Source organism: Ursus americanus, chromosome 20 (genome assembly GCF_024610735.1).
Source record: "Ursus americanus isolate L20-20 chromosome 20, mUrsAme1.1.p, whole genome shotgun sequence".
NCBI lineage: Eukaryota > Metazoa > Chordata > Mammalia > Carnivora > Ursidae > Ursus > Ursus americanus.
The window spans coordinates 4,152,145-4,169,204 of NC_142146.1; the positions used below are offsets into that span (position 1 = coordinate 4,152,145).

At 36.8% G+C, this 17,060-nt stretch overlaps 1 protein-coding gene across 1 annotated transcript in view; it reads right to left on the minus strand.

Moving 5' to 3' along the window:
• Positions 1-17,060, minus strand: part of FBXL2 (F-box and leucine rich repeat protein 2) — a 112,927-nt gene that overhangs the window by 70,041 nt on the left and 25,826 nt on the right.

Sequence of the window (17,060 nt, forward strand, 5' to 3'; positions counted from 1 at the left end):
TCTTCCCTTTTCCAACTACATATACAAAGCTTTATGACAGAAGCAAATGAAATAACAGATTTAAGATAATCGGGAAAAGAAAATGTAAACACAGAGGTTTATATCCAGCAAAACTGGTTTTCAAGTATAAAGGGCACGGACTGGTATCAACGTACAAGGCTTTAGAGAATACCGTTCCCATGAACCCTTCTTGAAGAATGAATCTTCTGGAGAACAAGCATCAGACAACAAAATGACTACACAGACATTACATAGAGACTGGTGGTGAGCATTAAACAAGCTCAGTGAGAGTTAAAAGAGAGAGGGTGTCATATATGACGGCTATACGCTTGATAGTGTAGATTTAGTACAACCATTTAAAAGCAGGGGTGAGGAGAAAGGGAGAACATATACAAAAAAATGTCATGGTTTTCAGTAATTATACTGGTAAAAACTATATTGGTGTTGGTATTCTGAGGCTATGCTGTCTGTGATGTGGATAAAGCAAATGAGCAAATACAGGATATTCTAATTCTATAATCCTCTGTGTCAGAACCAGGACTATCAGTGTGGAAGAAAGGAGATGGAGACGTTCAGACTGATGAGGTAATAAGAGAGTCCTGAATTTGCAGCAGATACATCAGTATGAAATCGTGAGTTTCTCATCTCTATATATATATGTTCACTATTCTGAAAAGGCCTAGAAATACCCCTAGCAACCAGACTGTAGTCCTGAAATACCCTTTCCCACAAAAAGAAACCAACACTTCTTGAAAAAATGGCTGATTCGAGGTCTGGGGCAGGGTATATATGAGATGAGCCTCATACATCTGTATATTTGTCAGGAAGGAAACTATCAAAACTACAAGGGTCTTGTAAAAGACTCAGGATTCAATAAAAGTAAAAGCAATGAATTGAAAATAACTAAATAGGTTTAAATTCATAAATTTATAATACTTGTAAAAATATTAAGTTCCCTTCAGAAGATGATAAGAAACCAACTAATTTTTATTTTTAAGTAGTTTCAGACATACAGAAAAGTTGCAAAAATAGGACAAGGAATTCCTGTGCACTTTTCACCCGGATTTCCCAAGTGCTAGCAATATACTGTATTTTCATTATCATTCTTTTTCTTTATATACACACATACACATATAAACACGTATATATGCATATACATGTGTATATAAAATAATATATGTCATATTAATTAAACAGGGAGGCTATTAGACTGAGGTGGCTCTAATGCTGTGGCAGCCTACCTAAGCACCCAAAAATCTAAGCCTTTAAATGCCCCAAAATTACAAATCAGAACATTAAGGACAAACAATCATAAAGAGCAAATGAGGCTTTAAGATATAGCCAATCAGATAACTTCCTTTCTTTGCTTTCCCACCCTCTCTATAGAAGCCTTTCCCCTAGGTCGGACTGGTAGAGCACTCCCAACCACTCCCACTTTGGCACTGCCCCATTCAAACTGATTCTTGCTCAAATAAACTCTTATAATTTTTAATATACCTCAGCCTATCTTTCAACAAATATCATATACACAAATATATGTCATTGTCTCTGAAATATTTGAGAGCAAGCTACAGACATGATGTTCATTTACCTCTAAATACTCAAGTATCTCCTAAAAACAAGGACATTCTTTTTCAAAGACACAGTACAATTATCCAAAAGAGGACAGTAATACAGTACTATTATTTAATCTACAGATCTTATTAAAAATGTCCCAATTGTGCCATTAACGGCCCTTAAAACAAAAGAAAAACGTTTTTTTCTGGCCCATGACCACATACTGCAGTTAGTTGTCTCTTTGGTCTCTTTGATTCTGGAACACTCAGCCTTTCTTTATCTTTCTTGACTTTAATATTTTTGAAGCATACAGGCCAGTTATTTTGTCGGATCTCCCTCTGTGTGTATCCACTGTTTCCTCATGATTAGATTCCAGTTATTAATTTCTGTCAGGAATGCCACAGAAGTAATATTGTGGTCTTCTTGTTCAACACATCAGGAGGCACAAGGTGTCCACTTGTCCTGTTACTGGTGATGTTAACTGTGATCATTTAAGATGATATCTGCCAGACTGCCTCATTATAAAGTTACTATTTTTCCCTTTGTAATTAATATAGATTGCTGTGGAAGATTACTTGAAACTATGCAAATGTTTTTGCCCCTAAATGTCATACCTTCATATACCCCACTTTCAAAAACTGGCAAATAAACAGAAAGAATCAGGCATTTATCCTGACTTTTTTATGTAAACTGTAACATTTTATAATCAGATAGAAATGAAGAGAAATAGCTCTTTAAGTATTCTAACTAATAAATGAAAAAAGAATCAGAATATCAATTTGCAGCCCCAATAAGTTAATAACCTAAACAATAAGCATCAGTAGATGCTAGCATCGCCCACACAAAAAAAGAAAACCAGACATTTTGTTACTCCTGGTGAAAGAACATCACATAAGATCTTACCAAAGGGACAGAACCTGAGTCTGATCAAGCTTCTGGATCCAGCTATCAATTTCCAAGAAATATAGCTGATAAAGGAAACATGCTGAAATTGTACCATGAAGATGCAATTAGCAAAACCCAGACTGTGGGAACGTCTGCAAGTCAAATAACCCAAGTTCTTTAACGGCATATGTAAGGAAGAGAAAGAGATGAACAGGGGCCCTGCTGATTATCAGAGATTTAAAAGATTTGTAAATTTTCAGTGGGCAAGACAAAACTGTAATGTCTAGGGATGCACATTTGGGTGATAAATCTAAAACATGAAATACAGTGATAACTATAAAAGTCAAGATAGTGGTTACTTCTGGAAAAGGGAGAAACAGTTGTGATTTGGATGGGGTAGGATATGGAGGTTCCTGAGAAGATTAAAATTATTACTACCATATGATCCAGCAATTCCAATTCTGGGCATATAACCAAAGAAAATGAAAACAGGATACTAGGAGATATATGCACTCCCATGTTTATTGCAGCATTATTCACAACAGCCAAGATTTGGAAACAACCTGAATAAAGAAGATGTAGTGTGTGTGTGTCTGTATTTGTGTGTCTGTGTGTGTGTGTGTGTATTAGTCACACATGAGAAAGAAGGAAATCCTGCGATTTGCAACAACTTGGATGGACCCTGAAGGCATTATGCTAAGATAAGTCAGACACAGAAAGACAAATATCATATGACATCACTTACCAAACTCATAAAGAGAAAGAGTAAAATAATGACCAGGGGCTAAGAGGTGGGGGAATGGAAGAGATGTTGTTTAAGAGTACAAATCTGTAACTAGTAGATAAACAAGTCCTGGAGATCTATTGTAATTATAGACAACAATACTGTAGTATAAAACCAAACCTGCTAAGAGACCAGATCTTAATTATTCCCACAACAAGAAAGAACTGATAACCACATGATGTGGCAGAAGTGCTAGCTAAAGGTTTAAGGACAATCATACTGCAATATATAAACTACAACATCAAACATGCTGTACATCTTAAGTGTACACAGTGTTATATGTCACATATATTTCAATAAGAAAATTTTTTACAACCTTTGGAAAGCAATGGTTTTGTCAAGAGCTGTAAAATGTTCTCTTCCTTCGATCAGTAATTCCACTTTAGGAAGTTGTCATAAAATAATTCAACAAAAGAAGAAAAAATTTAAAGTCATTATTTGAGCCTTATCTACAATTATAAAAAGCAAAAAAAAGTTATGTAAATCATTCCTTGTGCACTCTATGGAATATTAAGCAGACACTGAAGTGGTAATTATGAAGATTATGTGCCAATAAAGGAGGGTAATCATAAAATGTTAGGTAAGGGAAAGCGCAGAGGAAAATGATTATGTTCCATGTACTTCCAACTAAGTGCAAATAAATACATACATGGGCCGAGAGTAGAAGGAAACTAAACTGTGCAAGGTTCCCCAAATACAGTATAATTTTTTCAAGTGCTGTTTTACCTCTGCTTGGAATGTTCTCTTACACACATATCTACTCATATGCCCACACAATACACATATACACACAGGTACATGTTCACATATACATTCTTATACACACACAAACATGCCCACCCAGCACATATATACATACACATAAGTACACATTTACACACACACATATGCTAATGTGCACAACTTGTGGGCTGAATTGGGTACTCCCAAAATTCAAATATTACGGTCTTAAACCCAAGTACCTCAGAATGTGACTGCATATGGAGACAAGATATTTAAAGACATAAAGTAAAACGAAGTCATTAGAGTGGGCTCTAATCCAACATGACTTATCTCCTCATAATAAGAGATTAAAACACAGACAGCTGCAGAGGGAAGACCAGGTGAGGACATAGGGAAAAGATGGCCATCTACCAAGCCGAAGAGAGAGGTCTTTGAAGAAACCAACCATGCTGACACCCTGGTCTTGCACTTCTAGCCTCCAGAACTGTGAGAAAATAAATTTCTCTTTTTAAGCCAAAATAATAACAAGAACAACTATAATAATAAAGCCAAAATAATAAAGCCGAAAGCTGGTTCTTTAAAAGCACTAACAGGGGCGCCTGGGTGGCACAGCGGTTAAGTGTCTGCCTTCGGCTCAGGGCGTGATCCCGGCGTTATGGGATCGAGCCCCACATCAGGCTCCTCCGCTATGAGCCTGCTTCTTCCTCTCCCACTCCCCCTGCTTGTGTTCCCTCTCTCGCTGGCTGTCTCTAGCTCTGTCAAATAAATAAAATCTTTAAATAAATAAATAAATAAAAGCACTAACAAAATAGGTAAACTTTTAGTAAAATTGATCAAAAATGGGGTGAGCACTTAAACATAAATTAATGATAGTTCAAATGAAAATAAATACATGACAGCAGATACTGTAGAGTTAAAAAAAATAGAACAAAACTGGCTAAAATAAAAAATACAAGAAACAACAAGTGTTGGCGAGGATGTGGAGAAAAACGAACCCTTATGCACTGTTGCTGGGAATGCAAACTGGTGCAGCCGCTGTGGAAAACAGGATGGCGGTTCCTCAAAAAGTTAAAAATAGAATTGCCATATGATCCAGTAATTCCACTACTGGGTATTTACCGAAAGAAAACAAAGACACTAACTTGAAAAGGTATATGCTCTCCTATGTTTACTGCAGCATTGTTTACAATAGCCAAGATATGTAAGCAACCTAAGTGTCCACTGATAGATGAATGGCTAAAGAAGACACGATACACACACACACACACACACACACACACAGAGGAATATTATTCAGCCATAAAAAAGAATGAAATCTTGCCATTTATAACAACATGGATAGACTGAGGTGGTATAATACCAAGTGAAATAAATTAGAGAAAGACAAATACTACATGATTTCATTCATATGTGGAATTTAAGAAACAAAAGGACAAACAAAGAAAACAAGAGACAAACAAAAAACCAGACTCTTACATACAGAGAATAAATTGGTGGTTGCCAGGGGAGGTGGGTGATGGGTAAAATAAATGGAATGAAGAGTACACTTATCTTGATGAACACTGAGAAATATATAGAATTGTTGAATTATACTGTACACCTGAAACTAATATACACTGTATGTTAGCATTTGAATGAATGAATGAATGAATGAATGAATAAATAAATAAATAAGACACAGTGGGACAGAATATCCTTTCAAAAAAAAATCTGTCAAGAAAACAAATTTTTAAACTCAGACAAAATGGACAAATTCCTAGAAAAATGAAACTACCAAAGTGACTCATGAAAAAAAAGAAAGCTTAAAAAATCCTACTCATATCAAATTAGTTAAAAATTTTCCCACAGAGGGCGCCTGGGTGGCGCAGTCGTTAAGCGTCTGCCTTCGGCTCAGGGCGTGATCCCGGGCGTTCTGGGACCGAGCCCCACATCAGGCTCTTCCACTAGGAGCCTGCTTCTTCCTCTCCCACTCCCCCTCCTTGTGTTCCCTCTCTCGCTGCCTGTCTCTCTCTGTCAAATAAGTAAATAAAATCTTTAAAAAAAAAAAATTCCCACAGAAAATTCTAGGCTCAGGCAATTTTAGAATTTTAGATCTATCAGACTTTCAAAGAACAGTTAAGCCAAAACACACGGACTATTTCAGAGAGCAGGAAAACACTGAATACTCCATAACTCAATTCTATAGGCTTGTATTAATTCCAAAACCAGATAAAAATAATGAGAAATGAATTTAAAGGCCCTAGTCACCCAAAAATACAGTTGTCTTTTGTGTGTACTGGCACATAGACAATTAACTAACGGAACAGAATAACAACTGACTAACTACTAGAGAACAGAATATATGATAGAGGTAATAATGGCATTCTTTTGAGGAAATGAAGGACCATTTAACAAATGAACCTGAAAAAACTGATAATCCACATGGAAAAGAAAATAAAAATGGATTCTATCTTGTAAATAAAGACCAATACCAGAGTGATTAGAAACTGAAGTACCAAAAACAAAAGTTTTAAACTTTCAGAAGAAAGTATATGTGACTATATCTGTTCCCAAGGTAGGAAGATGTCCCTCGACAAAACACACAGACACACTAACCATAAAAGACCAATATATTGGACTTTATAAAAGATGTTTGATTCATCAAAATATGCCTTAAAGAATGAGGAAAAAGTTACAAGCTGGGAGAAAGAACCTGTCAGAAAATATTAATCTCAGTACAAAGATTGTACTGAGAATTTAAGGAACTCAACAGAATTCAAATTATATTACAAGGCTATAGTAATCAGAACAGTACAGAATCAGCATAAAAACAGAGACATGATCAATGGAACAGACTATATAGCTCAGATATAAACCCATGAATATATGGTCAACTAATTTACAACAAAGGAGCCAAGAATATATAATCGAGAAAGAATACTCTTCAATAATTAGTGCTGGGAAAACTGAACAGCCACATTCAAATAATGAAACTGGACCACTATCTTACACCATAAACAAAAACTAACTGAAAATGGATTAAAACTTGAATGTAAGACTTGAAACCATACAACTCCTAGAAGAAAACATAGGCAGGAAGCTTCCTAGCTTCCTGGCATTGGTCATGGTGATGATTTTTTGGATTTGACACCAACAGCAAAAATAAGCAAAAAAGGCAATAAAAGCAAAAATAAACTAGTAGGTTACATCAAACTAAAAAGCTTCTGCATAGCAAAAGAAACCATTAACACAATGAAAAGGCAACCTACCGAATGGTAGAAGATACTGCAAATTATGTATCTGAAAAAAGTTAATATCCAAAATATATAAAGAACTTATGCAACTTAACAGCAAAAAATCCCAATCCAATAAAAAAATGGGCAGAGGATCTAAATAGACATTTTTCCCAAGAAGACATATAGATGGCCAACATGTACAGGAGAAGGTGCTCACATCACTAATCATCACAGAAATGCAAATAAAAAGCACAATGAAATATCACCTCACATCTGTCAGAATGATTAGTATCAAAAAGATAAGAAATGGTAAGTGTTGGTGAGGATATGGAGAAAAGGGAAGCCTTATACATTGTTGGTGGGAATGTAAATTGGTGCAGCCACTGTACAAAACAGTATGGAGGTTCCTCAAAAAATTAAAAATAGAGCTACAGATGATCCAGCAATTCCGCTTCTGGGTATTTATCTGAAGAAAACGAAAATGACTTGAAAAGATATATGCACTCCCATGTTTCCTGCAGCGTTACTTACAATAGCCAAGATATGGAGGCAAACCTAAGTTGCTTATAAATGAATGGATAAAGAAAATGTGGTGTATATATATATAACGTAGTATTATTCAACCATAAAAAAAGGGAAATCTTGCCATTTGCAACAACACGTATGGACTTGGCATTATGGTAAATGAAGTAAGTCACACAGAGAAAGATGAATACTGAATGATCTCAGGTATATGTGAAATCCAAAACAAAAACTGACCTCATAGATAGAATAGATTTGTGGTTGCCAGAGGTGGGGGGCAAAGGGGTGGGCCAAATGAGTGAGTGGGGTCAAAAGGTACAAGCTCCAATTATAACATAAATAAGTCAGGGGATGTAACGTACAGCATGGTGACTATAGTTAATAATACTGCACTGCATATTTGAAAATTGCTAAGCAAGTAGCTCTTAAAAGTTCTCATCACAGGAAAAAAATTTTCGTAACTATATATGGTGATGGATGTTAACTAGACCTCTTGTGATGTTCATTTTACAATATACATAAATATTGAATCATTATACTGTACACCTGAAACTAATATAATGTTATGTATCAAATGCATATATAAATTATTTTAAAAGCTAGATTTACTGTATTATGGTACATAAAATCTAGGTCAAACACCAGAAGTTACAAAATGCTTAAGCGATCTATAAGCACACGCACAAGGGAGAGAACATAGCCTCGAACTTGGGGAAAGCCTTAGGGTGAACTAAGTGAAAGAGGGGTAAAGCCAAAGACAGACATTTTCAAGAAGTATAAAGAGCCCAGGAGAGAGCAAATTAGAGAATGACACTTTCAGGGACTGGAGCTAATTCAGAACTGCCAGAATTTACAAGGAGTTGGAAAAGAAGGAGAGATGGGACAGAATTGGAGTTAATAAGTATACATTTCTGGGAGAGTAATTTAGGTCATAACAATTTAAATGGTCTTTACACTAAAGGTAATAGGAAAGGTCTGAGGCAGGAGAGAGGCAGAATTAGTAAGATAAAGATAAGATAAAGAAATAACAAAATAGAAAATCGTAATAATCACAGTGAATAAAATGAGTTTTAATCATTAAAACCCCAAATTACCCTCTGTAAAGACTATTAAACTGGGACACTATTTGGCAAATCGGATGGAGGAAAAAATACGGAAGATACAGTATTAAGAATGGCGGCGGCGGGGGGGGGGGGGGACCCAATGGCAAACCAATAAGAAACAACCTAATAGGCAAAACATATATTTCACAGAAAAGGAAATACATGCAATGATAAATAGATGCTCAACACTACTAGAATTCAGGGAAATTCAAATAAAGAATACAATGAAATGCTATTCTACTCTTAAGACATGTAGCAACACTAAATGTCAGAGTGACTTAACAGAGGCTCTTATTCACTGTATGAAGGTAAATTGATAAGACCACTTTGGAAAAACAATATTACTAAAATAAAGTTGATTATTTGTATAGCCTATGACCCCTAGCAATTTCTTTCCTAGAGAAATTTCTGTACATTTGTACCAAGAGACATCTATGAGGATATTCACAGAGCACTACTTTTATTAACAGAACACTGGAAACCCAAGTATTTATCAAAGAACAATCAACAAGGGGCACCTGGGTGGCTCAGTTGGTTAAGCATCTGCGTTTGGCTCACGTCATGATCTCAGGGTCTTGGGATTGACCCCATCAGGCTCCCCACTCAACCGGGAGCCTGCTTCTCCCTCTCTCCCTGTCCTTCCCCTCAACTTGTGCTCTGTCGCGCGTGCTCTCTCTCTCTCTCAAATAAATAGATAAAAATCTTAAAAAAAAAAAAAGACCAATAAGTGATTCTTGGCACATTCACACAATAGAATATTATACAGCAGTAAAATGAGTAATAGCCAAGCCAAGCAAAGTGACCCATGTCACTCTTAGTACCATAATTTTGAGTGAAAACCATATCTCAGAAGATATACTTTTTTAAATAAAGTTGATAAACAAGCAAAAGTAAACAATGTAATCATTTAGTCAAATATACTTAAGATAAATAATTTTTAAAGAAAGGAATCATAAATAGAAATAGACATAGAAAGTTATTGAAAATATTAACTTGATGATGGGAAGGGGGAAAAGGCAATGCACGGATCAGTGATGAAATGTATAATTAACAAAGAATTATGAGTAATCCAATTCCGTAATTCAATTTAACTAAAGTAAACAAAAAACAAAAAAAAAGCTGCAGTAATCATCCCCTATATACATACCTTGGTATATACATCCCTGTGTATGTGTCTTTGCAAATAAATCTATTAGCAAATTTCAAGAAATGGAATTTGTGAATATGTACACTTAGCATTTTGAAGATTTTTCCCCTCTAAAGTATCTTAGAGTGTCTGTCTTCTATCTCCTTACCAAAACCTCGTATTATCAACCTTTAGCGTTTTGCCAGTCAGCTAAGCAATATCTCACTATTTTGATTTCTATTTAAATATGGGCCTGATTGAGTACCATAAAATTGGCCATTTGTATTTCTTCCTTTGTTCATACTTTCTTCAAGCTCTTCTAAGAATAATCCACCTTATTACCTAATAATTTTTAACAGGTTTTTATTCGTGCATTGAAGAATGTAGCCCCTGCTTGTAATGTGCATTCTAATTGGTGAAATACCCACCACTGTGCTACCACTGTGCTCTATGTATCTGTGGTATGGTATATATATCTGGATGTATTTTACTATTCATAGGGTCAAACTTACCAATCTTTTTCTGCTGTAACTTCTGAATTCACAGTTTTTAAATTAACAGGTCTCTAACAAAACTTTCCAGGGATGAAACTCTGGAGAAGAATGTACTTGCTCCTTCATTCCTATCTGTGGAGTTTTACTGGTGTCTGATGCCACCTCAATGTAGGTTAAAATAAACAAAAAACAAAGGCATCAACAGACTTTTAATGTATAATTATAACCCCAACCTAGACAGAAGAAAATTTGCTTCTGCCAGGATTTGGACTTAGATGCCAACCCTAAAAGAGTACAAAATAGTATACAGAGGTAATGAAAAAAGCTCTTTAAGCTTCTGCATCTGATTTCAACACACATTAATTCAATCGCGTATTGCCTCATGCAAAGTAAAAAGCAGTAAAAACGAACAAATGAAAAAATTCTTTAATGAGAAAGAAAAACCTCCTTAGTTGCTTAAACTTGAATTTGCAGTATGTACCCCAAAAGAGGATCTTACCTGTTAGGCTGCCTTGGAAATATACATAAGGCATCACAGACAGCAGGAGGCGGATGCACCAGTCCTTGAAAACAACCCATGGAATGCTGAAACCTACCAGCAGGCAAGAACACCCACTCAATGCTGCCCCAAACAGGAACGAGCCCATCACTGCACTGCTCCCCCAGGTCCCACAATTACACAGAAGCACTGGGCTGTAACTTAATGATTGCAATTCTTTTTGCTCATGAAATTGGTTTATGATTTTAAGGAAAATTTTGAAAATTTTTGCACTAGTCATTTTACAGTTTTCCCTAGTAAACTAGTAAAACTGCCAAATATATGTAATTGTGTAGTTGATTTCATTTGCCCAGAAGTATTAGGCTCTGCTCTCCTGTTGAGGGTAATCAAACCTTCCCTTCATCAAGCCAACAAACACTATTAATACTTAATTCTGTCATGTGTCCACATAAATTTTACAAGGAGAGAAAATGAAATAATAATTTCAGTTTTCAAAAATGTGTCTAATAAGAGTTTTCTTTCATTATTATTTATTACTAACAAGAGCTTTATCTTCTCTGAATATTTTAAACATATTTACTGCATGTAGCACCCCCTATTTCGTGTGAGGTAGTTTACATGTGTTTTCATTTCATCATTAACATCTGAAAGCAACCATAGTAAGAAATAATAACTTAAGTTCAAAAAGTTAATATTAAATTTTACAGTCTGAACTTTAGGCCAATACTCAATTCACATAAGATTTCTTTTCTTAAAAGAGGAATGGTTCCTTGCCAGAAACTATGGTTTTTATAATGCAAACTAATCACCAGTTGTCATACCACTACCACTAACCTAAGCCCTAGTAGTTGTCAGTTTAATGTCATCTGGTAGTGTGCAATTGGCAAAAGCCTTAAAAATATTTATACCGACTTCAAATATATTTCCCTGGTCCTCCATGCTCATGGTACAATTTGGGAAAAAAAGGGGGATTATTATCAAGCCATAACTCCCTAATCAAATACGGGCCTGAAATCATTGTATGTATGGCACTCCAAAACCAAGTGGCCCTTGAAATCCTGATTGCAGTTCCAGGGAGGCCCAGTATTATATGACTGGCTCCTGGCTGGGACCCAATGGCTCCGCAATTTAACCTGTGTCCATAGCTTCCTCCTTGCTGGATAAGCCACTGTTCTCTGGGTTTTGCCTGGATGCATGGATGCATTATTAAAACCATTACCAACCCAGCCAAACTTCCAAATTTGAAACCATTGTGGACATGTTTTGTGTTATATTGGTATGACCACCTAGCATCTATCTTTGCTACCTCCTTGAGACTGGAGAATGTTGTTTGGCACATGGAAGTTCTCAATAAATTCATGGTCAAAGCCCTAAGTGATACTCTACAGAATAGAGTGATGTTAGATGTCTTTAACTGCTATACAAGATGAAATATGTGGTAGCATAAAGACAATGCTGTGTATACAGTCCAGATTACCACAAAATACTTCTGGGTTTCTACCTGACATGAATGCTCAAACTGGTGCTTTAAATGATCTCTTTCCTTTAGTGATTGTTTTAAACTCCTGGACTGGAGGAAAATTATCAAAGGTCAACTATCAAAGATCTTTTATTCAGATCTCTCCTTATAATATTAACCTTGTTTTGTCATATCTGATGTCTCCCTGCCTAGTGCCAAGACTCCTTCACCGCCGTAACTTCCGGCTAACAGATAATACCTTCTACTCAAGGAGGCTCATCCATGTTGTCCACGTTGGATTCAGCTGCCTCCCCTTTCATAACTCCCCTGTATGTTCCCCAACTGACCAATGTTGACCCATAGGTAGGGACATCTCTACGCCCCTATTCAGCAGGAAGAAGTTACAGAAGATGAGACCTTCCACCTTCAACAACCTTAAAGATTTAAGGGTCAAAATTGTTCAGGGGGGAAATGATGAGGGAACAGAAGGCAAGCTGAGGACAAAGCAGAAGCTGACACCCTGCAAACCCCCCCCCCCTCCATGGGATGTATGTGACATTCCTCAGGCACTCCTGGCTGCCCTAAAAGACAAAGAAACAGTCCTTACTACCTACAGCCCATTGACAAGTCCTTGAAACAGGCATGGTGACATTCCTCTAGGAACTCAGCTGCCTCGATGTTAATACTTTGTTAAGGGCAAAAGGCAGTCCTAGCCTGACCCCCTCCCCTCCACCAAGATCCTGTAAGTCTACTTTAACGTATAAAAATTCCTTTGGAAACTTCCTTTCTCTCTAACCCCCCCTCCCAAGATACGTATTGGCAATCATCCCCCAAGCATATGGCCCACTGATATATATCTGAAGGGTCTCATGACTCAGGTTTTATTAGACGGTAATAAATGACCTTTTCCCAACAACAGCTAGCCCCCTCAAGGTCATGGAAACCTTGCTTCCAAAATTCCTTAGAGACTTACGCTATCCCTAACCCCCTCCCACCTTGAGGGTATATAATGGGTCATTCCTCACAACCCTGGTGCAGCAGCTCTTTCTGCCCACGGGTCCTGTCCCCGTGCTTTAATAAACCACCATTTTGCACCAAAGACGCCTCAAGAATTCTTGGTCGTCGGCTTCGGACTCAACCCAACTGAACCTCATGTATATTCCCCAACCTCATCAGTTTACATGTGTTTTCATTTCATCATCAACATCTGAAAGCAACCATAGTAAGAAATAATAACTTAAGTTCAAAAAGTTAATATTAAATTTTACAGTCTGAACTTTAGGCCAATACTCAATTCACATAAGATTTCTTTTCTTAAAAGAGGAATGGTTCCTTGCCAGAAACTACGGTTTTTATAATGCAAACTAATCACCAGTTGTCATACCACTACCACTAACCTAAGCCCTAGTAGTTGTCAGTTTAATGTCATCTGGTAGTGTGCATTTCCATTGAGACTGAATTAGTCCAGAGTGATGAAATGAAGTACTGGGTTACATTAACTTATTAACCACGTTCTTTACGGAGGTTGTTAGCAGTAGCATATGCTGAGATCCATATCAGGACAGCTTGCTTGTATCAGTTGTCTACATTAAAACTGACTACATTGTCACATAGCATTTAATAAATAACTTAGACATCCAAAATTGGTATTATTTAACATTAAAAACTTACAGGCCCTATAAGAGCTAGCAACAACCCCATTCAGTAAGAACTATTACTATCTCCATTTTATAGATATAGGAAATTATGGCCCAGAGAGTTAAGTCACTTTAAGGTCACACAAGTAGTAAACGGGGAGAGCTGAAATCTCAACCAACTCTGGCTCCAAAAGTAATACAGACAATAACAATGAGGACAAAATATAAGGACAACCCAACTCACAAATAGACATATAGATTTCAACAAATTAAAGATTCTCATTGTTATAATGTTACACGCATTACATAGCTGACTCCCCAGGAAGAGTAAAATTACAAGCTGTTGAATTGTGTGAGCATAAAGGGTAGAGAGGGAGAACTGGAGTACCCTTAATTTATGAATGAAAGCTGGGTAGAAAAAGCAAAATTGTAAGAACTTGTTAAATAACAAACTAAAGATGGGGTGGTAGAAGGAATCTGCGAATATTATTGGGTAGTCTTAAAACTAGCAATAAGATGATCAGATGAAAAAACACCTCACAGATTTTTCTGAATGGATTCAAAGTGATATAAAGAGATGAAAACAAACACAGAATTCTAGGTTGTGCTTGTTAATGGTTCCAAAGGAGAAGGTGAGACTTTGCCCGATGTGATCAGTAACAGAAGCTAGTAGAGAACTCAAGAGGGAGGTAAAAGATGCAGTAAAAATGGCAGACATGGGATGCCTGGGTGGCTCAGTAGGTTAAGCGTCTGCCTTCAGCTCAGGTCACGATCCCAAGGTCCTGGGATAGAGCCCCATATCGGCTCCTTGCTCAGCAGGGAGTCTGCTTCTCCCTCTGCCTGCTGCTCCCCTGCTTGTGCTCTCTCTCTCTCTGAAAAATAAATGAATAATCTTTTAAAAAAACACAAAAAACAAAAAACAGCAGACACAAGACAACCTGGCTTCAAGTAAATAAGATTATCATGAAGTCAAAGAATCCACTTCTATTGATGAAGACAATGGGTGAATAGGAATTGAACAAGAATAGGAAGTCTGCACTGTCACAAAGAAGTCTACAATATGAAGTAAAAATACAAGCCTAGGACAGACTGAAAGTTTGAACACATCATTTAAATGAGCAAAATAATCAAGACTTAAGCTCCATGAGGGATGATGAAGATGGCTACTTTGGTAACTTGGCTCAAACCCATCTTCAAAATTTTGCTCAGAAAGGAGCAAAAGGAAAGGGAAGAGCTACTGTTACTGAGAATATAAAGTCTGAGAGTAAAATGGCAGAAATGATTTAAAGGCCAACAAACATTAAAATACCATGGTTGGCTAGAGTTAATTTTGAGACTCACGAGTCAGAGAAGACCTGTAGCGGCACTACTTTAAAATTTAAATTCCCCTCACAGACTCCAAAATAAGAGCAGAAGTGGGAATACAAATCTATGAATAGACATGTTATGAACATTTGGTCTCAAATGGCAATTCTTTTTGAAAATTGATCTCTATATGAGCTTTGTGGCATGATTCAAAACCTGTAACTGCAGGATTCATAACAGCTGGGTCCATCATGGATCTTTAAAAGAAACTAAAACTTCTAAAATAGCAGTTCAGAAATTGCACTAGCACAGAAAGTGATATAATCCCTCCCCCCTTTTTTTTTGTCAGCAGATAGAAACTATTCCAAGGCTGAGAACAGTGTCAAAGCTAACTCTACCAAAGGGGAAAATATTAAGTTAGCAGCTTTGAGTCACAGATAGCAGTAGTATTCATCGAAGAGTGGAGTTTCATCACACCCCAGTGCTGAATGACTAATAACGGCTCGGCCTGAAGCTGGTAGACTCTCCAGAGGAAGAATGACATGTTCATATTACAGCTTGATGTCTGTGCTAGAAAAAGTTCAGACCAAGAATGAAACACTGCACAATTCCAGGGGACACCATGACCTTTGTCCTCTGTTGTGGATGGCATCCCCGCCATTTGTGTAGTAACAGCCTGCACATCCTAACCCAGCCATGCTGGTTCTAACAGTTCACTGTGCTTGATCAAGACCTCCCAGGTTTATATGAAAAACATATCATTTCTTTCTTGTTACCACTTTCTTCACTTTAAAAGGGTCTAAAATGCCAAAGAATATTCTCTTTTATCCAAACAAGTATTTGTTTTATTGAAATAAAATATTATTGCTGTATTTTTCATACGATCCTGTCATAACATAATTTTCTTTCCTATTAACAGAACAAAATGAGTTTATGACAACAATATCAAACAATACCTGATGACTAATGGAACACCCTCTGAAGCCCCTCAAATGTGATCACTACCATAAAGAAGCTAAAGGAAGAGAGTCATCTGGTCAATCATTTACTCTGTGTCAGCATTTCCCAAAATTTTTTCCACAGACTATGGAATTAATATGGAATATTAAAAGAGTTCCAAGGTCAGTAAGTTTGAAATGCCACGACTGTCCATCTGGAAGTATCATCATGTGTATTAGCTTATTAAGGCCCTGAGAAGTCAGGCAGTAAAGAAATTTGTTTTGTTATCCCAGTGTTTCCCACACTTATTTGATCACAAAACTTGTTCTGTTTTGTGGAACATCAGTGATATGAGAAGAGTTTGGGAAATGCCACTCAAAGACTACCATGTAGACATGTATTAATTACTTGTAAACAATTAAAATAGAACATCCAAAACTAAAATAAGACTTCTTTGATGACTGCAGAGTACTAAAAGAAACTGTAGTGCCTTGGGGTCAACAAACGTTAGCTGGTAGCTTTATTTGGTAATATGACAAGCAAAACACCATTTGCTGTATATTCAGTGATGCCAGAAATACAGGACAAAAACCATGTTTTATAGTACTCATTGTCACTTAGCACATAATTCTCGTAAGATGGATAAAAATACATCAATATTTGGAAAGAGCACTTTAAGTGCTCAGTAAGAACATTATAACTGTACTTATTTTAGGGGCGCCTGGGTGGCATAGCAGTTAAGCGTCTGCCTTCGGCTCAGGGCATGATCCCGGCGTTATGGGATCGAGCCCCACATCAGGCTCTTCCGCTAT